Raw genomic sequence first — 27,942 nt, 5'->3', positions numbered from 1 at the left:
TGGTAAATTACATTAACATGCATAATCATCCTTTTTAATAGCTCCCCGTGTAAAGTCTAAATGTGGGTTTTTAAATCCCCTCTCCTGCTCTCCGATTGGCTGGCTGTACTTTGAGTCGGACCCTGATGTTCTGGCGTTCAACATCTGGGAGAAAAGTGAGACCGTAAGACAAAACCTCAAACGATTAACCAATCAGAGGCGAGTGAACTCCAACGCCGCTCTGTGATTGGTTGGAGCGCCTGTCAAAGAGCAGCGTGTGGGCGGGGCCTGAGCCGCTTGCTGCTGGAGTGTTGTGATTCCAGTCTCAGTCTTGTTGTCACAGGAGTGAGGGGCGCCTTCTCGCTGCTCCGGCGCTCTGGGATTACTAACCTTTTTTTTTTTTCCTTCCAAGAAGCAAAACTTTGCTCAGACTTAATGCTCCGCCTTCTTACCGAGACATTACCGATGTATTCCCCGTTTCACCGTCTTTTCTGAGAGACTACGACGTTCTTTTTTTTTTTTTTTAATTCACACTGGAGCTACGAAGCAAACAATAAGGTAAGAGAAGTGTGTCGCTTAAGGACTTTTGGCGATGCTGCTGCTCACTTTGCTCACAAGCAGCCCGATGCTCCAACTTTACCCCAACACAGAGCTTTATTAAACCGTCTGCATTCATTTAGATCATCCAAACACAACATTTCAGAGTCTTTTTATTTTTTATTTTTTTTACGAGCTCTAAGTATTTCTGTGGCTCTCTCCTGGAGCTGGATTTGGGCTCCGGAGAAGCCGCTTGTTTTCTCTTTTTCCTTCTCCTGCTCCGGGTCCACATTATTATTATTATTATTATTTTGCAAGCTTTGGACAATTCGTTGTCGCATTTTAACACGAATTTGCTGATGCAATATTTTCTTTTTGTGCAAATGCTTCACATTGTATATTCAACCTGCAGGGTTCAAATTCTGTTTTGCAGTCTGAGCCTTCAGCAACTTCGCGAAAAATCACAGCTGATACCGTGTCTGCTGTGTCTCATTCAATTTAGACACTCCGGTTTATTTTCCACATTTGTTGACTTAAGATCTGTTTGTGCAGAGAAACTGTGCTAATAAAAAAAAAAAAAGGTGCACTCTCTTCCTCGTAGGTCACATAAAAAAATCAATGTCATCTTTTATGACAGCACGGGAAGGAAAACTGTTCTCGTGGCTGCTCGATTGTACTGAATCTGCACATTTCCCACTCATTTCACACGCATGTTAAAGCATGCTTACTTCATCTGCAGGTCTGTGTTGATGCCAAACTAGGAGGGGGGGGAAAAAGGATGAGCTCATTCCTGTCACAGGTTTCAGCATCAGTCAGTCCTGCCTTGGATACACAAAGAGATTAGAAAGCTGTGTTTCCCTCTCATAAGACCCCTGCAGGAATAGATGCTCTTCTCCTGCAGCTCTTCAGCCTTCCTCCTTGCACAGCTCCGATCGAGTCTCCGCCTGTTGTGCATTAGCCCTCTCGTTGCCCTCGGTGGGTGTTCAGTTTCAGCGCAGCCTAAGAGCATTTCAACAATAAATAAATCTCTCCTGTGCACAAACACAGACAGACTACACCACGGATTCTGCATCGATCACGGCCAGTCGTCATGCGAGGCATTCTCCCCCCCCCCCGTTGCTTACCTCAAAAGGAGGAGGCTTGGTGTTTCTACTTCCCTCGGATGAGTTTTGCAGACATTTAAAAAGTGCAGCTCAAAAGATGCATTGATTTAATTGAGCTGTGATGAACTGTCAATCAAAATAACATTAATCATATGAATCGTTTCGTTGATTCAGCCTCTTCAATCTCACACTTTGCATGCTTCTCTTTGTCATGTTTTAATCTTTGGTCTTTGGATCGTTGATTTGGTCGTAAGACGCGTTCAGGCTCTTGGTAAATTGTAGAGATGTGTTCTCTCAAATCTCCACATTTTGTGTACTTACAAAAGAGAAATGAATAAATCATGCATCATGAGTTGGTTAGTTACAGCTGCAGGGAGCAGAGGTCACTTCAGCTCTCTCAGATTGAGCCTCTTGTTTTGACTCTCTGGAGGAAAAACATCATGCCGTCTCAGCTCAGGCCGGTCAGATGTTTAAGTGGAGACAGTGTGGTTGGATCTTGTGATTTCGTCTGGTTTTTGTCTTCCTGCTGCTCGTCTCAGCAGCAGCTGCAGGGAGGCAGCTGACGGCTTGTTGTTACCTACCTCAGTGACCCAGCACTCTCTCTCTCTCTCTCTTTCTCCCTGTGTGTGTGCAGCTCCGAGGACGTCTGCGTGTGGTTTCAGGTGATTTTATTTGAGTGTTACATTGGTCTGCTGACAGGGAGAGGTGATGCTTCCCCTGCAGGAGAAGTGAGACGCTCCTGTATTAGCTTCATGCTACTCCTACTTACACGGAGAAGAGGGCAAACACATCTATATTCCAGCCTCGTTTTTTTTGGGGGGGGCCGTCTGCTGTGCTCATAAACAAACTCATCTTAGTTTGTTTGACTCTTCTCTCACACTGAACACCATTAGAGAGTCACATTTGTGCTGACGGCTTAGTTCCAGTTGTAAATGTGAAGTGAGAGTGCATTCATTTCCTCGTCAACTCTGCTAAAAAAATTGCCCGCTCTCCGTCCAGCTCTCATTTCCAGGCCCTGATAGGTCCGCCGCTCGGTTAGCATGGTTAATGGAGCATTTAGCCCGGTTTGTAATTTTATTTCCGATTTCCATTTTGGCACTTGCTTTCCAGTTTTCGAAATGACGGGAAGCGGCCGATGCAAAGAGGAAAAAAGGGGGGGGGGGGGGGGGTGCGATATGTGCAGATGGCATCTTCCTAATGGGTCCTCAGGGTAATGATGGTTGAAATAGGCTCCTAACCAGGGGCTGAGGACCGTGGCCCTTGGGGGACGTTCAGCGGGCCTATTTCCATTTTCATCATCGAGATAAAGTGCTCAATATCTGAACATGGCTACGTGTAACACTCATACACACACAGTTAGGCTGCAGTTTGGTTTGGTCAGGGGTGAAAAAAAAAACTGAATTTCACTGTGAAGACACGATGCATTAACCCCACACCCCAACCCCCCGGGGCGAACGTCAAGCCGCTGAATTGCTCCACTCGCGCTCATTTCCCGCCCATTTCAAGCTCAGTAGAACTCCAGAGCATTGGATAATAATTTTTTTTCCCCGGGCTGGTGTTGTGGCACCTCGACAACGGCGATTTGTCTGAGGTGTCTCCGACCTCAAGCACACGGGCGACATTTTCTACGACCGCGGACGTCTGAAGAATGTGCGCTGGAGCGGCTCCGCGCTCCAGGAAGCAACAGTTAATCTCTGCTCCTACGCCCTGCGACATGTGGGACTTTGTTTGGCCCTGCACCTGAGAGAGGCGCCGCCCCCCCCCCCCCCTGGCACCTTCATATATCATTTTGATAATGGCTGGTTACCCGTGGCAACTGGGCGGCCTATCAGAACCGTGTTTCTTAGAGTGGATAGTTTAACACAAAAAAGGGGGGCGGGGGGAAAGAAGGTGAAGATGAGAGTGCCAGGCTGTGTCTAACACTCCCCCCCCCCCCACCCCCCAGACCCCTCAGGCTGACCGTGCTGTGTCCACTGAAGGGTGTGGGACCCCCGGGGAGTGAATTATTACCTGTCAGCCCTGCAGCCTCGCGGTCATCCATAATCCAGGGGCTGACACAGCACAGGCCGGTCCTGGATATCTGCTGAGACCACCAGGGCCTTGGCCTCCAGGTCCTGGCCCCGTTTGGTCACAGCTGCTGAGAAATCACATTAACATGTTGCGTCAAGCGTTACAAACGCGCGGCTTCAGAGGGAACAGGCGGACCTGCCTCGTGCCGTCTGCTGCTCGGCTCATGTGGCTCCTCCATCACTGTCTTTACTGGTAGCTTTTTTTTTTTTTTTTTTTTTTTTTCTGTTTGTTCTAATTTTCTCTCACTGAGCAGAAATAACTTTCTTGACTGTGCCTGGAAGAAAAGCTCTCCCTCATCTTTCTGCTGACTCAACGCTCAGGATCTCTCAGGTACATTAGCCCGTATGAATTTTAAAGATCATTTCCAGATTGCCCGGTGGCTCAGGCATAATGTCTACTGCACATTTAGTTACTTCTGCATTCAGGCTGTGCAAAAAAAAAAAAAAAATAGACATTTTATTTTTTTTCATTTTTATTTTTGGGCTGCTTCTGCTGTCTTCTCTCCGTGCCTCACACATCTCCTGCTCAGCTCTGATTGGTCCTCTCTTTGAGATGAGATATTGAAATATGCTGTTTTCACACATGCAAAAAAAAAAACTGCAAAATGTTCCGGCTGAGCCGCATGTGTGGACGCAGACGGCCAAGTTTATCACCCCGACTTTACAAAGAATTTTTTCTTGCCTCTCCTCATAAAGATTCTGCATGAAGTTCGGCCGAGCTGATGTGAGGATGCATGAAGACGTTTTGGCAGATGAGTCTGCTTCTGCTCGAGGTTTCTGCCTCTTTGCATCAATGTTGGGTCTTGAGATCTGTGCCGTCTTCCATCACGTCTTACCCTGTTTTTGTCTACCAGTGAACGTCTGGCATGTGTGAACAGGACATTTTCAGGAGTGCTTGTGATTGGACAGTTGAGCCGTGTCTGAGGAGAGCTCTCACTGGTTTGAAACTACAGAAGCTATCGTAATGAGTCCAGTTCAGTAGGCTGGATGGATCAGTCGTGTTGTTGTTGATTTTTTTTTTTTTTTTGGAGCGGCGTCTGTGGACAAAGCGGTCCGTCTGCTGTCATCCTCTCTTTGCAGATCCTGTTGTAAGAATGTCACAATACCAGAATTTAAACGAGGATAAGATACTGGGAGGAATGGAATAAGAGTCATACCTGTTTGGTGACCACTTCATAAAAGAAACGAGTCCTCCTAGGCAACAATATCGGATCATTTCTTCTTTTTAATTACAGAAAAAGTGCAAAGAAACTCCTGCACAACGTCTAATAAATTGCACAAATCTGTTGCCAATGTATTTGTGCAACGCGCTCTCTTTGTTTCTGTCTCGGCAGCTTTTGGTGAAAAAATATAACGGTACTCTGATTCTACCGATCATCAAAAGAAAAGGGATTGTGTCATTTTTAAAACACACCTTTAATTCTCTCTAATGTGAAATCGTCTTATTTTTCACTGTGAAGCGTTGAGGGCGAGAATGTAAACAAAGGCTCTGCGTGCTGCACACCTATTGGTCGGGATTTGAAGGTGTGATAAGTAAGTGTTTAGGAAACGTCCTTGTGGAAGTTCTACATTTGTAGGATGTCTGTGTTCAACTGAAGCTGTTTCATAAGCTGTAAAAAAAAGAAATAACTCCTCACACAAGGTTAAAAATAAAATCCATCACGCACACAGCTCTGAACCTTTTTCCTATTATTGTTGAAGCTGAGACTGTGGATGTTTTCAATGCTAACAAACTTTTCATGCACTCGCCCAATCATCGGCTATTAGGCTATGAATCGTTGGCAGGCTTGTAATTATCTCTGATTCCAAAAACAGGCGTGCGGTGGACACCCCCCCCCCCCCCCCCCCCCCGGTTCCTGGTTTTGGTTAGCGCCGGGCTGGAAATTACAGCCAAGCTGATGAGTGTAAATTTTGGTGAGGAAAAGCTTTTGAGTTCAGTGAAAGGCTAGAGTGAAGAAGAAGAAGAGAGAGAGAGAGAGAGCGAGAGAGAGACGGCGGCAGACCACAAACTGGACGAGTGACAGGCCTCGCTCGGTCCGTCCAGACTGGCTGTCTTCCTGCGGTTTTGTCGAGCTGCTCCCCAGAAACGTTAACCCCTTGTCGAACATGGACTTTGGCTCCGCTTACCAACCCGCCTCGGCCACAAGCAGAGCAGCGGGGGACTCTGGGTGACTGTCTGGTTACGCTTTATGAAGCACAGGGTGGATGGCGTCCAGCGGCTCTACAGAAGTTCAACATGTAGCGTGCAAGATCTTCAGATTTAATTTCTGAAGCCGAGAGGGTCCTCTGTCTAATGAAAGGATCTTTGTCCAGAGCAGAACCTCTCTTACCTCAGATTGTGAATGTTTCACGCACACACACTTTCTGTGTTGTGTTTGTGGTTCTTTTAAAAATTTTGCAGCCAGCGTAAAGACACTTTTCCTCTCTCTCTCTCTCTTCCCCGTGTTTCTGTTCCTCCTCTCGGATGAAAGGACGCCGCAGTGTCATGTACACAAACACACTCTGTGACTCCCAACAACAGGGAGGATGTGCGTGGAACCCACAGGGCAGCTCGAAAAGCAGCGTGCACGGCAGCAAAAAAAAAAGAATCTTTCATGAAAGGAGAGAGAATGAATCATCTGAAAATCCGTGTCATCTTTCATGCATATTTCATGTGAAGAAGTGGCTAATGCGGCTTCATGTGTGCGTGGATTTTCAGCGTTTTAAGGGATTATTAGCGGATGACTAAGCGCAAAGATCTCCCAAAAACCCCATTCAGCCTCGTCACCCACAATCCCCCAGAATCCTGTTTATTTGAAAAACCTAAACGCTCAGTAGCATAATATGAACTCCCAGCAGATTAAGATAATACAGACATCACAGCGCTTTGCCTCCTGCTGCCGCCACCGCCGCCGCAGAGCGTACAGAAACACAAGTTCATCCTCTAAATCCTCTTCGATTCTCCTCGCTCCTGTGTCTAATGGGAGGAAACGGCTGAAATAAGGAAAGGAGTGTCCCTGTAAATAACCCGGGGCCATACATACTATGTATTGATTGGAGGAACCTTGGTTGGGTTTGGCCGGGGCCTGTGGGGCGGGGGGACTCAGCGGTAAAAGTGTACTGGTTTGTTGCTCCAAATGATCCTTTAATCACTTCATAATGAGGGCAGACCTCACGCATCATTGATTAGCCAGCCAGGCTGAAAGTGGAGCAAATCGCCCCTTAGACTCCCCAAACCCCCTGTCCTCCTCACTGCGAGCGGAGGAGATGGACGCCACTGTGAGGGTCTACATTTTGAAACACAGTTTTATTTTATTCATGATGATTCAGAACCATGAGAGACAAATAAACGAGTGAATCAAAATATCCTTTGAGCTCTTTACTGCATTTAAATGTTTCTAAAACTGTGAGAATGAATCTCGGCCTCTGGTGAAAATGTCGGCTTTGAACACAGCAGGAAATATTAAAGGGGACATATTCTGGAAAATCCACTCGAACAGTGTTGTTGAACATATATTTGGGTAACCTGAGTGTCTACTGACCCACAAAATGTTAAATAAACCCATCCAGTCCTTTTTTTTGTGTCTGCATAAGTCTTACAACACAGAGAAAAATGCTCCGTTTCAAATGTGCTCTTCTTGTGATGTCACAGTGGGATTCTTTAAAAAAAAAAAAAAAAAAACTCTCCCCTGGTATCTCCACCCATGGACTCCACCCCCAGCCTAGGGAATAACTTTTTATGCAGGTCCGCCATTTTTATTCTCTTTACAGAGGAGTGATGTCTACAGGGAAAACTCAGGGGGGGGATCATTGCATTTAAAGAGACACACACACCAAAACGGAGCGTTCTGAGAGAGCTGGTTTATACAGGGTCACAAACCTCCTCTGGTGCTTGATTCATGTTATATTTTGACCAAAGCACAGCACAGATGTTTCATTTAGACCGCAGGGGGACTGTTTGAAAAGGTGGAGAAGGGGGAGAATATGTCCTCTTTAAGGAAAGTCTCCTGGAGCGAGGGGTAACATGAAGACGTTTGAAAGCTGTGAACGCTGCAGGGCTGCCAGGGGAGGTGCAGCTCTCCACTGCTCGGAGAAGAGAGTCTATGTCTGAGGATTCACCTGTTTAAAGCCGCCTCATGAGATTCTTGGTTTCATATCGAGGAGCTATCGCGTGATTTGCTGAACAAGCTGTTTAGCGCCCTCTGCAGACTCATCCTGGGATTACACCAACATACGTTTACCTCCTGATCTGAAAGTTTACCCTCGTTTGAACAAGTCCTAGTTTTGTCTTTAAAAACAGGAACTTATCCATTAGTGTGTCTCGCCTTGTCCTTTTTTTTTGCCTTCGTATCGATTTAGGTATTGTTATCATTTCTTTTTCTTTTAATTTTTTTTAAAGAATGGTGTCAAAGTTTAAAATTCTGGTATCATGACGACCCTGTCCCAGGATGTTTCCTGCGGTGTTCACACCCCGACATCTGCATACATTTAAGTAGAGGGCTGTCAGGAAATGAATCTGCAAAAAAAACCATATGAAAAGTTTCTGCTGTTTTTTGTTTCACACACCACGCACCCCCCATCCAACAGCGTCAGGGTCATTTTTTTGAGTGCAGTGAATGTGTGAGACTAACGTCACATCTCCTTCCTCATCTCCTTCTTCCTTGCTACGCCTTGTTGATGTGTGTTTTCTGTGCTTCCTTTCTCTCAATCAAGCCGTGTGTCCCTTTCTCTCTGACTTTTTCCATTTGTGAAGTTTTGGTTTCCCGTTAGAGGACTTATTTTCTTTCTCTTCGCTCGTTCAGCCACGCCGGGCTCTCAGAGCGTGTGCTAACAGGACCAGTTACTCTCCTGTTTCCTCCAAACTAACGGCTGTTGTTGCTGCAGGAAATGTAACCATCCATCTTTGTGCCAGAGGTTATTTCCCTGGAAAGTCCTCACCACCGGAGCCTCTCACCACCTCTCGGCGGGTCGCCCTACACTCAGCGGCGCCGCAGACATCCGTCATGTTTTCAGCACGAGAAGTCATTACTGACACGTTTCCCAGAAGAAACACGGATCATTGATGATTTGATAATGGGATGGCATGTTTAGTTGGGCTTCATTAAAGACGCCCGAGAATCTGCTGTTGTTCTGGCACGTTTCTGTTTTGTGTGTGTGTTCAGGTAGTGTACAAACTGTTGTTGAAAAGTAGGACTGCTCTTAAAGCCGCAGAGCAGATCTATACAAGAGAGGGAGATGCAATGCATCATGGGTAAAGCACTTTTGGCAGAGTGAGACGGACTGATTGAATATCTGATTGATTTGTTTTCAGTTTCTCTTTTGATCATCCGTCGCACAGAAATTGTCCGGCTTGTCACATCTCGGATGAAGCAATTAGGCTGACTGCAGGAGGTGGGTCGGGTTCGGGGGGAGGAGGGGGTCTCCTGCTTAGTCACTATAGAAGTACTTCAGAGTTATGATCGGGTCCCATTTTTGCTTATTGCAGATTTTGTGAAAAGAGAATTTTTGATGGTGCTGAATCGTGAAATGAGGCAGGAAATTAAAAACCAAAGATAAGCTTTTTTTTTTTTTTTTTTCTTCACACAGTAATGCCCCATCATATCCCATCATGCCCTGCACACCGCAGGCTACGCTCACAAGGTGACAGGTGCTCACATATTTAATTTATATACAGTCGGCGTTCAGAGAAAGTATTATGCAGTCACTAAAAATGTACAGCGTGCCTCAGCCGCCTCTCCTAGCACAAAGATGAAGCCAAAACATTCTGCAGATTTCCAAGGAGGAGGGATCGGCTGCATCGACGTCAAGCTGCTTTGCTTAAACGAAAACCTGCATTTAAAAGGTGAAAGGTCGCTCAGGTGGGTTCAGTCCACAGCAGAACAGATTCTTGTGTCGGTGAATGACCAAGCAGCTTTAGGAGACCCCCGCACCCCCCGCCCCCCCCTCCTGTCTGACAGGGATAGTTTCCTGCTGTGAGGTGCATGTGTGAACAGGTTAGGAGGATTTCCAGGGTCAGCCTGCCTGAGGGTATCTAACTTTCCAGGAGTGCAGATGTGAAAACGGCTATGAAGGGGGCGGGGGCTTATGCCAGTCAGAACAGGGAGCTCTAAATCTTGGAGGTATTCCGCTGTCCGTCCGTTATACACTCCGTATGATCTCATGAACGCTCTCTCCTTGGGAGTCTAACATGACCCGTGTTTCCTCGATGAGAGGCTCAACTGCGTCTAATTACCCCGACCTTCCTGAAATAGCACGTTGACCTTGTTAGTTAAAAAGTTGGCTGAGAAGCCGCGCCGTGTCCTGCTCTGACTTTTAAAACGGGTGAAGGGTTCATTGATGGTTTCTGAAGCTCAGATTGGATTCCCGTCTCTCCTCGTCCCTCAGGCCTTTTATCTGATTCCTTATGCATGCACCGGGCGCTCTGCAGATCGGAGTGGCGGCTGGTTTTCTCAACTCTGCACACCGGTGTGCTTCAATCTGGAATGTGTTAAATTTAGAGCATGCAAGCTCGTCTTTGTTTCCCTGAGTGTGTGTGTGTGTGGAGCGTTTAACCTGTGTGGATGTAGGGCTTTTTATGATCTATTCTCGGCCCGTCACGCTATTATTTGTGTACATTTTAACGGTCACCATATGTGCTGTGGATTCTTGGCTGGGTGTAAGATAAGTCTGCTCGCCTACACGGAGCTCGGTCGTTTTTCCTGTGTTTCTCAGAAACCCGGGCTCGTTTCCATCGAATCGAGGCTATTTTTAAACGGGTCTTTAGGGGGGCGGGGGGAGGGGGGGGCGGTGCAGTGGGGTTTATCGGGGGGGGGTTTCAGTTAGTGTCATATGAATCTAAACCGGGCAGCGGTCCAGGGTGAGTAAAACACACCTCCTCCTCCTCCTCCAGCTCCCCTACAGCGCCCTGAACTCTCCCCATTCCAAGAGAGAGAGAGCGTGTGTCAGTTTATTAACCATGTGTTGACTCACCCTGCAGCTGTGTGTGTGTGTGTGTGTGTGTGTGTGTGTGTGTGTGTGTGTGTGTGTGTGTGTGTGTGTGTGTGTGTGTGTGTGTGTGTGTGTGTGTGTGTGTGTGTGTGTGTGTGTGTGTGTGTGTGTGTGTGTGTGTGTGTGTGTGTGTGTGTGTGTGTGTGTGTGTGTGTGTGTGTGTGTGTGTGTGTGTGTGTGTGTGTGTGTGTGTGTGTGTGTGTGTGGGATAGAGGTCAGGAATTGATTCTTCATAGATGCATCATGAGTCTTCTTGAACAGTTCAGCTTTGATGTAAAGACGAGATGTTTTTCTTCTTCACTTGTCAAATCATTTCCATCTGGTTTTCTTCATTTCATGAGAAAAGTGATCAGCTGATTCCTGAAGTGTTTTCTTCTTCTCCTTTAATGCACATGGAAGAGGCGAGCTGCTGATGACTCTCAGTCTGTCCCTGTGAGGCCTGACACACAGCTGGAACATAAAAACCACACACACACATAAAACACTGAGCTGCTATGAACAGTGTAATGATCATCTGACACAGATCATAAAGTCAGGCGGTAGGCTACAAAACCAAACAACAGACAGATGTGCCGGCACTCACGTCTGATTCTGATAAATGTTTATTACTTTGCTCCTCACCTCCTCAACTCCCACTCACATGGAAGGAGGAGAGGAGGAGGCAAGGAGAGGAATCAAGGGACCATCTGAGGGTGTTGTCTTTAAGAGAGGGGTCAAAATGCACCAACAGTACAACAATCGATCGAACTCCATTTGAGTTTTCAGAATAATTTAACTCTGGTGTTGTAGTCAAGACCGCACTAACCAAGACCAAGACATCCCGAGAGTAGAGTGCTCCTAGACCGAGTCAAGATCAAGACCAAGACCAAGACATTTAGGGATCCAGACCGAGTCAAGACTTAGATCATAGATATCATTGAAATATCATCGTCTTGTGAAGGTGACGGCCGTAACCGGGGGATGACAATTATTATGAATGAATTCATGTAGGCGTTTTCCTTCTAATCACCGCCGATCAGTGGTGGTCTTGACCGGTCTTGATTTAAAATCCGGAGTCCGCCCAGTCTGAGACCGAGACGAGACCAAGTCAAAAATGCTTTCAATTCCGAGACGAGACCTTCAGAAAGTGGTCTCGAGACCATTTCAAGTACTAAGACACTATTTAATGACAAAGTTGGATGTTCATGAATTTTGCAGTCAGCCTTTGAGGGCGACAATGCACCAAGAGTTTCTTCTACTCTACTAGTACATTGTTTATCTGTAGGTTTTGGGGAAGGGGGGGATCCAAATGGTTGAAACTGACTTCCTGTGTGATGATTTCCATGGTGTTCAGCAACGTCCACAACGGTCAGTTAGTGTGCAGCTGTGTGTTTTTCACCATGTGGAGTTGGAATCCTGCTCGCTAACGGGGCTGAGTTGTTGAGCTCTCATCCTTCGGTATCGTTCGTTGATAGTCGTGGCCTCACCTGGTCGATCATCAGGTGAGTTTGTGTGGAGTCTCTCCGCTCACTTCTCGTCTTTAACTGATCTGACATTTCCCCAAGATGAACCTTGATAGTTATTCATCCAGCCAATGAGGAAGCGGACGGGAATTTCCCCTTTATGACTTCCTGAAGCAGCGGGAAAGCACGAGTTGCCTGGAGATAAAATGAACAGTGTTGTCTTGTTGTAGTCCGCATCTCGTTAGCGGCATTGGCTCTTTAAAAATACATCGCTGCTCACTGGATGTCTGCCGAACATGCAGCAACGCCTCAAGTTGGTGGAGTGAAAATTGGTTCAGAGTCAAACTGTGATCCTCCAAACATGAGCCGGCCTCAGAGTAATCACTGATAATTGTTTCAGCCATAATTGTAGCCGTGTGTGTGTGTGTGTGTGTGTGTGTGTGTGTGTGTGTGTGTGTGTGTGTGTGTGTGTGTGTGTGTGTGTGTGTGTGTGTGTGTGTGTGTGTGTGTGTGTGTGTGTGTGTGTGTGTGTGTGTGTGTGTGTGTGTGTGTGTGTGTGTGTGTGTGTGTGTGTGTGTGTGTGTGTGTGTGTGTGTGTGTGTGTGTGTGTGTGTGTGTGTGTGTAGGCTGAACAACATGTTCATTATTTCACTCTGAGGCTGCAAACTTATTTCCACCATAAGAGAGACACAAACACAACAAAACACCTCCCACTCAGTCGCACGAGCCTCCTCCCCGCTCCAGCCAGTGAATCCTCGCCGGCCGTTTGATCTTTCCTCCGTTTCCTCCCCCGAGGGAGTCGACTCTCTGCCGACTGACGGCATCAAAACTAACTCGCAGTAAACAAGCACCCACCACCAAACGGCAGCACGGCTTCAATGTCACAGCTCAGTGACAGGTGTGCTGGGAGACGCTCTCGCTCTCAGGCCCGTGTCAGAGGGGGACTCTTCCCCTCCAGCAGAACTCAGACTGTCTGCATTACTGAGGGTCTGTTGCTACAGGCAGCAGGGCCATGAAATGACAGGAAGTCCTACTTAAAGGCTGTCAGGCATAAATGCACCGCTCAGATGTTTGTTCTGTTTTAAGGAAGGGTTTTTAACCTTTGCAAAGTTGTCATGACATCACTCATTCTCTCTTGCATCTGCATGGTTGCAGGGACAACAGTGAAACAAGAAATACTACAAACTACGACAGCTTACCTGTGTATCGGAGACTCCCTTCATGTTTGCTTGATGCAGAAATGGCAGCTAGTGTTGAACGATATCGGAAAATTATTGACGGAATCCACGCTACATAGAGCGATATAAAGATGAAATGACAGCAGATAATTTCAGTGTCTTTTGAAGTTCATAAATGAAAATGTCAATGAAACAATAATACTTTAATTATTTTGGTCTAAAGTCATTTTCTGGCTTTGAGACCCATCGGTAGCATCCGCCCCAACGACATCCATGAGAAAATAAAATAAAGTTTTGTGCCAGAGACGTGGAATTACATTTAATCAAATCTCTTGTGCGAGTTTCATTGACGGCCTGATGGAAATCATGAGTCATTTAACAGGCAACCAGCACCCCCACCATGATGTGGCGCGTTTCCTGCGGTGTCCTCCACTCGGGTGTTTTCCCGCTCGTCAGTCAAAAGCGCCTCTGATGTGAAAATGAAATGCATGAACAAAAAAAAAAGGGGAGTCTGACTGCTCTTTGCTCAACATGAGCGGGGAGACACAGGTCAGTTACTGCGTCCAGGCAGTCCATTCAGCAGGAAGATCTTTTTAATTAGGCTATGTTCTTTTAATTAACCAGCCAGCAGAACGGCCGTGTCCATTTGTCACCCCCGCTTTGCTCAGGCGGCATTCGATGAATACTCCCTCTTTTGTCTCCACGCAGCTCCAGAGGTCCTGGCTTCCTATTATTCTTCCTCATTCACACTGAAATGTATTTTTTTTCCCCCTCTTCTTCTTTTAGATTAGCATGATAATACCCCGTGGAGGGGAGGGAAAGTGGAGACGAGCTATTGCAAGGCTGCTCATGAGACTCACTGTGTGCAGGAGCGTGGTTATTATCATCCTGAATGCACCATCAGTTCAACTAACAGCCTGAATTCCGACGTTTATCTCCAATATCATAGCGCGACTGTCAATTGCAGAGGGAGTACAATGGCAAATTACGGGTTATGTCTTTGCTCCTTGGAGTCTGGATCTTTCCCCGGTGTAATTACGCTATGCTAATTCTGCGGCCCCCCCACCGTGCACTTCCATTGGCAGGAGCACAGCTTCCCTGCTGTGTGGAGGTCCCAGAGTGGGCTGAAAGGAAACATGAGTACTTGGTTTGTGCACTGGTGTTGATAAAATATTCTCCATGAATCCGCCGGGATAGTCACAGGGATCGAAACACGGTTCCATTGAGGGCCTGGTTCTCCTTTGCAGTCTTGTGGATCCTGTAACATGACATCCTATCACAAGTCGAGCAACGTCAACAGCTGGTGCACAAACGTACATCAACTGTCTACTCGAGTTTTTGAATAAAACTGAATTTCCAGCTAACAATGACATCAGCGTTTTGCATCAAGTTAAACCTAAACACGTCGGAAAAAGCTCCCGCACGCTGCCTCGCTTCATGCGGACATAATTATTGAATCACTACTGGTTCTGGTTTATTCTGGTTGACGTGGGAAGTTTCTGGGCGGGCAGCATGATGAGTTACCTTTAGCCAGTGACGGCACTCAGGTGAGTTTAGGAGTGGATACAATTCAGTAATTGGATGTGAACCGATGAATATGATGGATGTGGACGAAAATATAATCGCAGTGAGGTGAAACACCAAGTGGATAAAGCTCGTTCTAAAAGGAGGGTGAACCTTGTGTTTTGACCTTTTACCCGTGGACGTGGAGTTGGTCTGCTTCCTGTTGGACAGGCAGGTGACACCGGCAGTAGCTTGCAGTGTTGGTCAGTGAGTGTGAGCTTCTGGGGGCAATGAGCCCAGGAGGAGGGGCCCAGTTTGAATGTTGTGTTTACAAGCTGCAACAGAAAATGCTACGGACTCCATCTTTATGTGATTAAAAAAAACAACATACCTTTTACATTTTATTTGTTATATTTTCTAAGCCTAGGTTTAGTCACCGGCATCACCCAAGAAGTCTGGCACGATCTCAGTTTGCCCTTCAGTGCCGAGGTCTAGTGACCACGGAGGAGCTCGGCTGGAGCTCACAGCCGTGTCTCCAGGGACGGGAGTTGGATGCAGGTCAGGCCACCTTGAGCTCCTCAGCTGGATTTATTGTGTCGGAGGTGGACAGGGTCAGGCCGCGCTCCTCCCCTCCCCTCTGCCTCAACACGAGGACTTTGTTAGCGTCCGACACGGAGCAGACACAGGCAGCACAGACATCCCTGTCACGCCCTCTGAGGAGAAACCTGCTGGGGTCAGGGGGGTGAGGTAGGCGTGACCTGAACACTGACTGATCCTCAAGTTGGTGTCAAGGGAGGGAAGGGTTCAGGACACTTACCCCTACCCCCCTGTGGCAATGTGCAGCGAGGGAATGCGGTACAGAGGACGATATATAGACACCCTCGAGTCACAGCATGCCAGACTCCTCCGCCCCATGTTGTACCTCAGCGGGTGTGTGCTTTCACTTCCCCTGAAACAAGACACTCAACCACATGTTTTCCTTTAATAGACAGCTGAGTGCAGAAAAGCAGAAGTGCGGTCTGTCTGCCAGATGATCAGTGGGATGTTGGCATTTGGAGAAAGACAGAAGAAGCCACTCTCCAGTGATGCATCTTCGATTTATTAGGCGTTGCACAAAAATGCACAACCATGGTGGCCATTGACGATTCTATCAATCATCCAATTAGTGCAGTTCAAAGTCCCAGGCTCAAGGGAAACAACTGTAAGGTCTTATATTATCCTGATCTCTGCCATCATTCCTTTTTAATGGAACTCTGAATGTGTTTGATACTCTTTATTACCACTTGTTCCACAACTGTGCATTTTCTGTTAATTTGATGATAGTGTTGGTAGTGCTGCAGCTTTTTAATGAACTTCAGACTTGAAGTCATATTTTAAACCTAAAAGCTGCTGCTAGCCAGAGAGAGAGAACGTACCGTCTGGGTTGCACAAGTACGGGACGTTGCACCATCTTAAGAGACTTCGTCAACATAATGTGCAATTTTAAAATCTAAAAAAGTGGATCTGGAGAAAATGAAGAACCCTGCCTTAAATGATCTCTTTTATATCTGTTTTCAAAGTCACAGTATTTGACGTAATGCTGATGTTGTTCTGTGTTTCATTGAAGGTCAATTCAAACGGGGATTTGGAAAAAGTCATCTTCATGGTTGGCTGCCTTTCACATGTTTTCGCCGTTTGTTTTTTTGGAACATTTAACAAAATAAAAAGTTGTCTTTGTGAAGCTAAAGACAGAAACTCTCCACTCCGTTCTCACTAAAGACTGAAGGCTGCTGCTGATCTAGTTCTTCTTCTTCTTGGGTGAGTTCAAACCGGGTCATGAAAACAACGATTCCCCTCGGCCGCCCGCTAATGCTCTGTTTTCATAGTTTAAACCAAACCTCTATGTGGAGGACAAACCAAAGCTAGTGGTGAAAATATTATTTGACTGTCCTTTCGAATATCCATCACAATTTACAGACCAGCTCTCTGGTTTGTTTGGAACTCGTCGGGTCGACTTCTTTCCAAAGCGGCTGACATATTACGATATTTAAGCTGCAGGCCACGGCTAAAGGGCGTCTAATTTTTTGACGAATTTCAAGGGGACAGCTGTAATTAGGAATACAAAGTTCATTCCTATCCAGTGTCTGTAATGGCATGAAGCCATTTAAAGGTCTCACATCTCCTCCAGTAAAACAGAAAAAGGTCAGAAATGAGACAGAAACAGAGAACTCATTATCACCCTCAAACTGGAAATTCACCCGATCAGGGAGCTGCTGGTCTTCGGAGACGACTTGTTTCTGCTCAAAGAGGCAACAAACTGTACAGGATCATTGTCTATTCTTAACCCTTAAAGGTGCAGGATTCTTACAGTAAATATTGAAAATCCAAACTGATAGGCAATAAATCTATACAATAATGGATTTGTATGTTTTGTTCACCAAGGTTTTGATCTCTCCATCTCGTCTATCTTTGGACCTCCCCCCTCCGTCGGCAGGATTACTTCATGTTTTGATCTTGAGCCAAAGAATTAGCCGGAGTCTTTTTTGATTGTGTCATCTTGGCAACAGTTTGGTATTAATCATGAACATCTTATAAATTGATTAACAGTCAGTTTATTAGTGTTCCAGTGATCACAGAAAATGCTGTTTATTGTGCGCCGAAGGAAAAGAGACAGAATTAATCAATCAATCAATTTTTATTTTGAATAGCGTCAACTCATAACAAGTGTTATCTCAAGACACTTTACAAAAAGCAGGTAAAATACCTTACTGTTTGTCTTTTAACATTACAAAAGGGCAGGTAAAAAGACCTTACTCATTGTTATGTTACAAAAAGCAGGTAAAAGACCTTACTTATTGCTATGTTACAAAGATCTGGCCTATCCATCATGAGCACATTAGCAAAGCAGCTAAAGTTACAGTGGTAAGAAAAAACTGCCTTATTAAAAGGCAGAAATCTTTGGCCGGATCCCCGGCTCATGACGAAACAGCCTTCACAGGCCTAGACTGCGCCGGGCTTGGAAGGGGATAGGGGGAGAGATGGGATAAGATGGAGGACGAGGGACATGGAGCAAGGGGGTGGGGGGAGGCAAGGCCTCCATCAACAATCCGGTGGGGAGGGGGGTTGTTCTGGCAGAAGAAAGTTCGAAGTACCAACATTCGTTGGTATCCGACGAGTTCTGTCAAATCTGTAATATAAAACACACTGGTAAATAAGACGCAGTCCCCATCATGTAATATCTGTGCCGCTGTGTAGCTCTTCGTCTGTTTTCACCATGTGGAGTCTAAAATGCTGGGGCTCAGTGGTGGAGTCTGTCATCTCTCAACTGGACGGTTGGGGGTTCAATCCCCAGCTACTGAAAGGTATAGGTCAAAACTGATGGACACTGATGGACTGAGCAGTAGTTAAGGCGATTGGCAACACTCTGGTCACTTGTTGTTTTTTAGTTGGGGGGGCTTTCCAATAAAACCAAGACTCTGCAGGGTTCTCTTTCTGAACTACCGTCTTATTTAAATGCAGGGTCATGACCTCATGAGGGGAAAAAGATGTTTGAACGCGGCGCCACCAGCCTGGTCAGCATCGGTAGATATCCAAGCACCCCCATGTGCAGCAGAGTGGCCGCCTGCAATACACAATCAAAGTTGCATGAAGTGGATGATGGCGGTGAATGCTCTCGCCGTCATCGCTGAACTTGTTTTATGCTGACCATATTGGTCTCACTGGGATGTAGGACGCAGCCCACTTTTTAGATAAATAAACGGTATTGAAAGAACGTCTAATCTGAACGTCTTTATACTTTTCATCATCATAGGAAGCTTCTTAGCTGATCACCAGACCAGACACCCCGGAGTTATAATCCGGGATGATGAGCGACTAAATCTTCCTGGAGTCGCCTCAGTGGATGAATCAAACTGCTGCCAGGGTCGAATTAAAAGGATTTGGAAGGGTGAAACTTTTAGAGATATTGGTGTCTCACACAAAGCGAGCTGATGATCTCACTAAAACTGAAGAAACAATCAGTTCTGCCTTGCTCCGCTCATGTGTTGTGTACTCATGCATTGTTAATGGAAGCTGACACAATCACAGGCGTTGTGCTATCATCTCCTATCCCACCACCTTGTATCCATTTCCCCGATCGATGAAAGGGTCATTCCACAAGTGTGAGCTTTTTTGAAAAGTCAATAAAAACCTCCATAAACAATTCTGCATGTTTCCTACGAGAGCTTGAGGTGCGGCCCAAGCAAGCAAACATGTGGAACAAACATCCAGTCCAACGGCTCAGAGGCCGAGCAGTGATTTGATTCTGCTCTCAGTTGTGGTTCCAAGGTTTGGTTTGTTCACCAGAAGGATGGTGTTTATGCATTTATCCAGGAGTCGAGTCCAGGGTGCACCAGGAGATTTGCTCCTTCGACATTCCCTTTGATTGGTGGCCCAACAGTTTCAAAATGCCATCCCTCTTCAGTCATTTATTTGTGTGATTTAAAATAGAATTTGGGATTTTTTGCAGCTCTGGTGGTCGTTTCGATTTTATGCACCAGTACCAACTAATGTAAGCGAGTATCGATGCAAAATGTGACTTTTCAAAGCGATTGCCAAAATCCAGACACAATATGAGATTTCTCTCATTTCGCTTCTACTGTTTGTGCATGTGTGTGTAGTAGGGATGTAAAGATGAATCGTGAGGCAGGATTTAGAGATAGAGGACCACGTCTCTTAAACCGGAGGTGTGGAAGCATTTTGGCTTCCCCAAGACAGAAAATGAAAGAGGTGAGAAGATAACAGACACACAAAAACTGTGTGCAAATATTACAAGAAGACAGAGTGTTAAACTGAATTTCCCCTCCCTGGAATAATAAAGCACATCTTTTTCTTCTTCTACTCTTGAAATGTCACTTGGACATGTCTTACATGGTGTTGCAGATCTTTCTCAGAGACGTCGTCAGACTCCCAAACTGCCCACATTTCCTTCCACATTTGACCCTGAGTTTGTCCAACATGTGACTCATTCTGCCCGATAAAAAAAACCTCTTCTCTCAATCAGCCTGATGAGCTCGCCAGCAACAGATGCATATCGGCTGCTCACATCAGTGCGAGGCACATTGTTTGCCAAACGGCATCCCTAATGTTGTGAGAAAAGAGTTTTGATTGTTGACACAGTGGAAGAATAAACACCAACACTGATAAATCTTCATTGGGCCCCTATGGACTCTGATATCACGGCCCGACTGATGGACTTGAGCCGTCCACTTTGTAATCTCCTCCTCATGCTAAATTACAAGTTTACTCTGATGGAAGCGAGCAGATGTGCAGCTGATCGACGTCCCTGTATTCAACTCTGCCGTGCTCCACCATCAAGCACAGTGCTCTCTGATAAATGAATCAAGATGCATTTAAGGGTCATTTGCAGTCTGGGAACTTTAAATGCCTCAGAGATAATCTGGAACCTTTGTTGAACTCGTACTGCAATTTTGTTTCAGGTCCGGGCCTTATCTGCCTTTTTGATGTTTGTTTTTTTCCCAGGCAGAACTACAAGCGTAAACTTCAGAAACAAGAGGATAATGATCATAAGTCCAGTGGTATCACGCTCCCCGGGCAGGCTGTTATTGATACAACACACAGCGGCCATACTTTCCAACCAAGGGGGGGGGGGGGGGTTGTGGTTCTTCAAAACAAAGATACTGGACAGCACGGGGGGAGAAAATAAGCTTGTGAGCCGCCTTAACCTATACTGAACCATCACCAGCATGTGGCTGCCAGCTGCTGCGAGTGCTCGCTAATCCAGAGGATGCTGCCTCTGCAAGTCTCTCTGCGCTTCTTGAAATGTGCCCGGCTCGAGGTCAAAACCACCGTCGTCACCGTTTGGTCAGAATTCATCTTTGTGCCGTTTGGGATCCAACAAAGGTCGTTTCATTTCACAGCATCTCCGGCGAAAGTTGAACGGATGATTGTGGCCCGACTCTCTCCGAGTTCAGGTGTGGATGGGCTGCACAGAAAGTTGCTAACTGTTAAGATTTTCCGCAACGATGGTCGGGGTTAATGAGTTTCTGAAGTGACAAAAAGTCAGAATGCTTATTGGGATGTCTTTCACAATTACAATTTGGCACATAAACCCCTGAGAGAATATGCATGAGATTGCTTTTTTTTTGTGCTTAATGTTGAATTGAAAACTAATCAGCAGTGACTGTATGGAGCAGGAAATTAAATACATCGGTGTGCGTGCAGGAGATGGCTTCTTCAAAAAGCTGCTGATCAAGTCCAGAATTTCACTTTTCAGTTTGCAGATGAATTTGTTACAGTATTCAAAACTTTAGATTAGTGCTCTGGCAAGGTGAAGACGATGTCTTTTTTTTTTTTTTTTTTTTCTCCCTGGGAGCAGATTGCGGGAGCAGATTGTGAGCGGAGATGCCATCATCAGATTCGGTTTGAGCTCTGGGATTTGTCAAAAGATTTTGTTCGCTTATATCAAAGCAACCTGCTGTCATGCAAACATCACGACCCGATGCATCTTCCTCCAGACTTCAAAAATATATTTTTTTACGGCACATTTTTCCCCTGATGGAAGTAAATCCAGGATTAATAGTCTGTTATTGTTGCTCCTGGTTTGGACTTTCAAGGAGGATCAAGTGTGATTGCTCTGATTGCTCGTAGCTGTCCTGCGTCACAGTCAGACAATGAATTTAAAGACGAAGCTTCAGCAGCTTCCTCCAACAAAATAAAATACAGACTTCTCCTAAAGTGAAGCTGCTCCATCGTCCCTTCTGGGCCTCCGTGTGGTGGTGACTGTGTCTGCAGAGATTCTGTCCTCTGACTGGATTTTACTGTTCTGCTTTGTTCTGGTTGACTCGGGGCATTTCTGGGCGGAGCTGGTGTGTTTCCTCCAGCCAATGACAGCGCAGCAGGTGACTTTAGGAGCAGAGGGGCACAAGCGGTTAGCTAATGCGTCATTAACAGAGGCTATAACCCTTCAAGCGGGTGGCCCGGGTTCAAGTCCGACCCTTTCCCACATGTCTTTCTCGACTCACCAAAAATACATCTTTAAGAAGTTTAGGAGTGGATACAATTCAGTGATTGGACGAGATTCAAACTGGTAAATATGTTGGACGAGGATGTAGCGGCAAAAACGACAAAATATAATCACAGTGAGAAGAAACACCAAGCGGAATTAATGTCTTCTAAAAGGAGGGTGAACCTTGAGTTGGCTTTTACCCGTGGACGTGGAGTTGGTCTGCTTCCTGTTGGACAGGCAGGTGACAAACACCGGCGGTTAGCTTGTGCTAGCATGCGTTAGCTAGCAGTGTAGCTACAAGCGTTAAACGTACACACTACGTCCTGCAGTGAGGGTGAGATTCTGGAGGAGGAGGGGCCATGTTTGAATGTTGTGAAATGGACATTTCTCCTGACTCCTCCCCTTTTAAAGTGTTTTCTTGTTTTCTCTTCACAGACTCCCTGACAGCTGCTGTCTTTAACCCTGCGCGGTGGAGCGTCGTTGACAGATCAGGTACAGTGAGACATCTTCTTTCTACAGTGAATCTTCTGTAATTAAAAGTTGAAGATTTGATTTTTGGGGCGGCGTGCAGTCTCTGCTCACTGATCTCTGAAATGCAGGAAGCGCTACTTTCTGGGGAAAACGTCCACCGAGAACGCTTAATTAATGCATGCTTTGAGGAAATACTGCGACTAAAGCAGCTTTTTAAAATTAGATATCGTCTTCTCAATTACTTATCTGCTGCTTTTAATCAAAATCCAGGAAATGGCTTTTGAATATTTCGGCCGACTTGCATGAAAGAGTTTGTTCTCAAACTAATGACAGAGTGAGTTCAAGAACAGCGGATGCATTGTAACCTTACATGCATAAAACATGGCGGTATTGGATTGCTGTGTCTTGATTTAGAGCTGCAGAAACAAACGTGATTGGGTGGTCAGCGGTTATGTTGCACACTCATGATGTGTGCTCACCTGGTTGAGGGTGTGAGCTCTTCAGGTAGTCGAAACAAACACACCCGCGTCAGAAACCTGTACAGTGGATGAGAGGTTCTTGTGTCTGCGCGCGCTGAGCCTGCATGTGGACAGTAGAGGACAGGGCCGGAGGAGCGCCGCTGACAGGACGCCTCACGGGACGCCCTGGAGACAGATGGCTGGACAGATGCGGCCGCTGTTGTGACCTTGAAGGCATCTCAAGGTGACAACACCAGAAAGTGGAGCTGAAAGCAGACGCAGCTGCTCCGATTGGTTATTTTGTGCGCTGCATTAGTGTTTGCGATCACGCCTATAACGAATGGTCTTCGGTTTTGTACCTCATCAGAGGAGTTAACCTTTTGTGACACGCTCTCGTTTGGTTTCTTTTATCTCACACTGCTGAATCGAAAAACACAGCATGGCGTGTAAACAAGGTCCTCACAGACTCACAAAGCTTTTGCTAATTGGGAATTATTCCAGTCTTCTTGCTCTGGGAGGTTTTGTTTTTTTTGTTGTGACTTTAGGAGAGGTGCAGAGAGACAGGAAGTGTTGGGAGGAGAGATAGTGGGTGGTGACGTGCAGCAAAGAGCCGAGGTCAGATTCTAACCCACGGCCGCTGCGATGAGGACTGAACCTTCTGTACATGGCGGGTGTGACATAACTGCAAATCCTTGGACGCCAGGGAGTTATTTTCTTCTTTCACTCCTGAATATTGTTTTTGTAAATGTCTAACTTTTGAATCCTTTTTAAAACTAAAACTGAACTCTGTATTTGACTTTGAATCCGTCTCCTGACGTCCTGGTTTCTGACCTCACTGTTGTTGCAGAACTTGAATCTTAGTGTTCTTTTCTTTACATGTGTTTGATCCCCAAATCAACACACTGGAAGATGCCGCTTCACATTGTTGTCAAACTGTTTTTAAAGGTTTATTCTTGGGGGCTTTTTACACCTTTATTTGAGAGACAGGACAGTGAATAGAGTCAGATATCAGAGAGAGAGAGAGAAACGACATTCAGAAAATAGCAACAGGTCGGATTCCAACCCTGGGCCGTCCATTTTTGAAGACTACAGCCTCTGTACACGGGGTGCACGCATTAACCACTACACTACAGGCGCCCCTAAAAAACATTTTTTAAACACTAAACAATGCATTAAACATGCGATTAAAAAATGTGATTAATCACGCTTAACTCTTGAAACTTGGTGAGTAATCATGATTTTAAGAATCGTTTGACAGCGCTGATAAAAACACAACAGCTGCTGCACGTCCGGTTGTTCCAGCTTCTTGATGTTCAGTTTCTAGTCGGTGAATAAACACACGTGTACGACCGACTTCAAGGAGTGATCATTTAAAGCTACAGGGTCGCTATAATTGTATTTTTTATGTCTTTGTACAGCAGACGTTGCTGGAGAGCTTCTTTCAAATGATAATAACAACATGTACTTGTTTCTGTCAGTCGGCCTGTTGATTGGTTGATTGACAGTCTTTCTCAGCTGAAGTCGTCACATTAAAAATGAAGTGAGCGATGTGAGAAGACGTTCAGATCTCGTGATCACAGGACGAGTTGTCAGCTCTGATCCTCTCCTCTCGTGTTTCAGACGGTCTTTGGGCCGGTCTCTGCAGGTTTGAACGTCCCCCCCCGGGCTTAACAGGCATTGACAGCTTTAATGTAAAGGTGTAAATCCCTACAAACAATAACCTGTCAGGGCGTGTTCTCCGCTGGATTCTTGAAAAAGGAGCGAGACTTTTATTTGAAAAGTCGGAGTGAAAGTTTTGGCGCTCGGCGGCTGAGCGGTTGTGATCGTTTGTCGACGCCAGAAGAGAGATCCGATCCTGATGCAAGTCAGGCTCAGCCGACTGTGAAGCAAACGCCACCAGCAGCCCGATGATGTGCAGGCCTCTGAGGCTTTGAGACCAGCAAAGGGAGATGATCAGAGCTGGGTGCTGAGACGGGGGGGCGGGGGGGCGGGGGGGGGGGGGGCTGTGAGAAATAAGAGGAGATGGAGGAGGGTGGAGGTGTCAGGCGTATAATTGGGGTGAGGAGATCTCTGGGGTGGATAGAGGGGAGCTTTATTAAGACAGCTCACGTCTGATGTGCCCGCGCCGCTGCCTAGCTCTTCCTCGCACACCCACGCCTTTATGGGCCAATCTCCCATTTCCACCAGAGACTCCAGAACAACAAAGGGATGAAGGGCGAAGTCCTCCAGCTCCTCTCCCTCACAGATAAGACAAAAGACCCCATTATTTGAAAAAGCACAGGAGGGGAGGCGGCGGCGCTGAAGTAGTGTTTTCTTTTTCAAAATCAACGCCTATTGTTCCTGTTTCCTCTCCAAGCTAAGCTACGCTAAGCTAAGGTTGCTATCACTTATCGATGGTGCTGTTGAATTGTTTCCTGAGATGCTGCCGATTATGAATACTTTCAATAAGACGCCACCAATGGTTCAGTCGCTCCCTGCAGCTCTGCTCGATAAGCTTCCTGAACTCACACCACGGAGCAGTCCTCCTGAGATTCTTTAGATACTTTCAGGAGTGGAGATGTGAATAGAGCCTTTTCCGAACTTTAGAGAAATAGAGAAATCGTCTTTATTCAGACATTCTGTACATTTCTTTAAAGGAAAGCTTGAAGGATTTTTTTTCTCTCCTGCTAGAATTAGATGATTTACATTCCGGTCACACATTAAGACAGCAGCGTCCTCTCTGCTCAGATATTCTGCTGTTATTATATTTGGGTTGAGATCCAGGGAATGCATGGCTCGAGGATTAATGAAATATTTACAGCGGTTGTAGCAGTGTGGGCAAACATTGAATAAAGGAGGAATAATCTCTCTTGTTTTGGGCTCCGAAAGGAAAAACAAAGTTTCCAGCATGACTCCCCCCCCCCCGTGACCGATGGTATCGAGCCTGACGCTGGGATTAGAGGCTTAGCTGCTTCTTTCTTAACGCTGTGACATAAATGTGACTTTTTGGTGAAATATCAGTATTTGAGACGTTTTGCAGATGCCTTGCTTCTTGACTACTTGGGAATCTCAAAAACGTCTCCCATCTCACAAAAGACTCAAAAAAAAGGGTTGAGTTGGGAGGGGGGGTTATGGGAAGAATCCCCCCCCCCCCCCCCCTAGTTCTCTGCTGCAAATTGCTTTCTGTGGTTCTGGTGAAAATGGGGCTGGAGGTCTGTCCTCCACTTCCTCAGTAGCTCGTTAATCCCCCCACAGCGCCGGCCGCAGGGAGAGCTGCCTGCACATACACGGCCCCTCGTGGAAAATGGCGCCACTCCTCCTCCAGCCCTCCTCCAATCCTTCTTTCCAACTCGGTCCTGCAGGGCTTGGCTAATCCTCTGCCTGGTCATGGCGGGGGAGATTGCAAGGCTTTTTTCAAAGCCTTTCTCTGGCTGGACTTCAAAGTCGCAGGGATACAGGGACTTGAGAGGAGGTGGCAGAAAATGAGGTGCACCGCGAGCGCAGTCTGCGAGGGGGAGTTTACCTCGGCTCCTTTTTTGTTGCCGTTCCCGAGGTAGAACTCTGTGGTGTGTGTTGACTGGAAATCCAGGGCCCGTGTGTGTCTCTGGAGATCAGCTGGTGGTCATGTTTGCAGAGCTTTGGGGAAATGCAGAGAATTTGTTTTTGTCTCAGTCCGTCAAAAGCTACACGGGAATAAACAGGAGACAGTGTGCTGCTGCAGAGACCCAGAACAAACTCTGAACGGCATGAAACACAAAAGAGATGCAGAATTAAAGGCAGAAGCATGACTCAGGGTGAAAACCTCACAAGCTTACATCTACCTTTTATTTTTTTTTTAGAGGAATGTTTTCAAACACTGACGGCTCCAGAGGAAGCTGTTTATTTCTCACACTCTGCGGTGACATTCTGCAGCACGCTGAGAGATCAGGCACAGTTGTTCCTCTGTCATCAAAAAGTTCATTCAGTTTGAATCTGAATTCTTTCTCTTCCTCGTCTTTTGTGAGGGAATAATCGGCTCTCATCAGTGGAACATTATTCTGCTGGATTCACAGGATAACTGGATCAGTGAGAGACGTGGCCTCCGTCATTAAACGTGTCTTTGTTGGAGATTGGGCGCCGATGTTTCAATCAGAAATAACTCTTTTTTTTAATTCTTTTTCTTTTCTCATCATTTGATGGAGAAGCAGTTACGATCCTGAAGATTAGAGCGATGTCTTCACTGAGGAAGAAGATTCTCTCTCTGCATGATGATGTTATATGTTCGGCTGTGCCGGGGTTTTGTGTTGTGATGTGTTTAAAAACACTTAATGTGTTCTTACTGAAGAGGGAACTACAGATCAGATGACACAGGAAGGTTTTATGTCTTTATTAACCCTCAGGCATCAGTTTAATTTTCTACTCTCAAAAATGTCCATGCCAAAAAACTGCTATAAAAATAGAACAGATTGATATTTTTTTCTACTTTTTCAACTTCAGCCCTGCTCAAAACTACCAAACAATCAATCATTTTTAGGAATTTAACCCTTAAAATGCCAGTTTGATTACATGATTCTGGCATTTAAAGGGTTAAATTCCTGATAATTATTCAATATTTGATAGTTTTGAGCAGGGCTGGAGTTGTTTAAGAGATGTATGCAGAAAAAATTAGAAAGCAATATCAATCTGTTCTATTTTTATAGCAGTTTTTTGTAAGTGGACATTTTTGTCCTTAGTGACTTAAGAGGGGAGTAAACATGTTTCACAGCGTTCTATTGATCTATTAAAAAAATTAAAATGTGCATTCCAAAATTTGTCAAGAGAGAGAAAAAAAAATGGTGCCATATGCACTAACACAGACAAAAATGATGGCCAGATGAAGAGGTCAAATTTGACCAAATGGACAAAAATGTCCATAGTGATGCATGAGAGTTAAATGAAGGATAATAAACCGTATGCAGGCCGCGGGAGACCGACCTGATCCTGTTTGAAACATGAAAGCTGCAGAAGAGCCAACATGACTTTTAAGGATGTGCAGGGTCTGAAATCATCACCCGCCAAGCACCACATGTGGCTAGATTTCCCGGGTCTATCGGCCACATGGCGGGTAAATGTTGATACCCAACAGCTATGTTCTAAAGTTATGATTAGTATTTAGCTGCTGCTACTTTACCCCGCTCCTCTGCTGTGTCCATGACGGAGCAAAGTGGGGGCACGCTGAGACACGACATACACACACACACACACACACACACACACACACACACAGGAACGGCAGCCATCACAAGCACCGGTT

General features: G+C 45.9%; 1 protein-coding gene across 2 annotated transcripts in view; it reads left to right on the top strand.

Annotated features, from left to right (window-relative positions):
- The first annotated feature begins 305 nt into the window (after window positions 1-305).
- sema6cb (semaphorin 6Cb) overlaps window positions 306-27,942 on the top strand; it is a 172,678-nt gene continuing 145,041 nt past the window's right edge. For both annotated transcript variants that reach the window (XM_065957691.1, XM_065957689.1), the window contains exons 1-2: window positions 306-537; window positions 22,198-22,254. The gene's annotated coding sequence lies outside the window, so the exon portion shown is untranslated. The remainder of the gene's footprint in view (window positions 538-22,197; window positions 22,255-27,942) is intronic.

The sequence above is a fragment of the Labrus bergylta genome, chromosome 8 (genome assembly GCF_963930695.1).
Source record: "Labrus bergylta chromosome 8, fLabBer1.1, whole genome shotgun sequence".
Lineage (NCBI taxonomy): Eukaryota > Metazoa > Chordata > Actinopteri > Labriformes > Labridae > Labrus > Labrus bergylta.
Note: the sequence above shows the minus strand (reverse complement) of the source record. Positions and strands in the feature narration are given on the sequence as shown.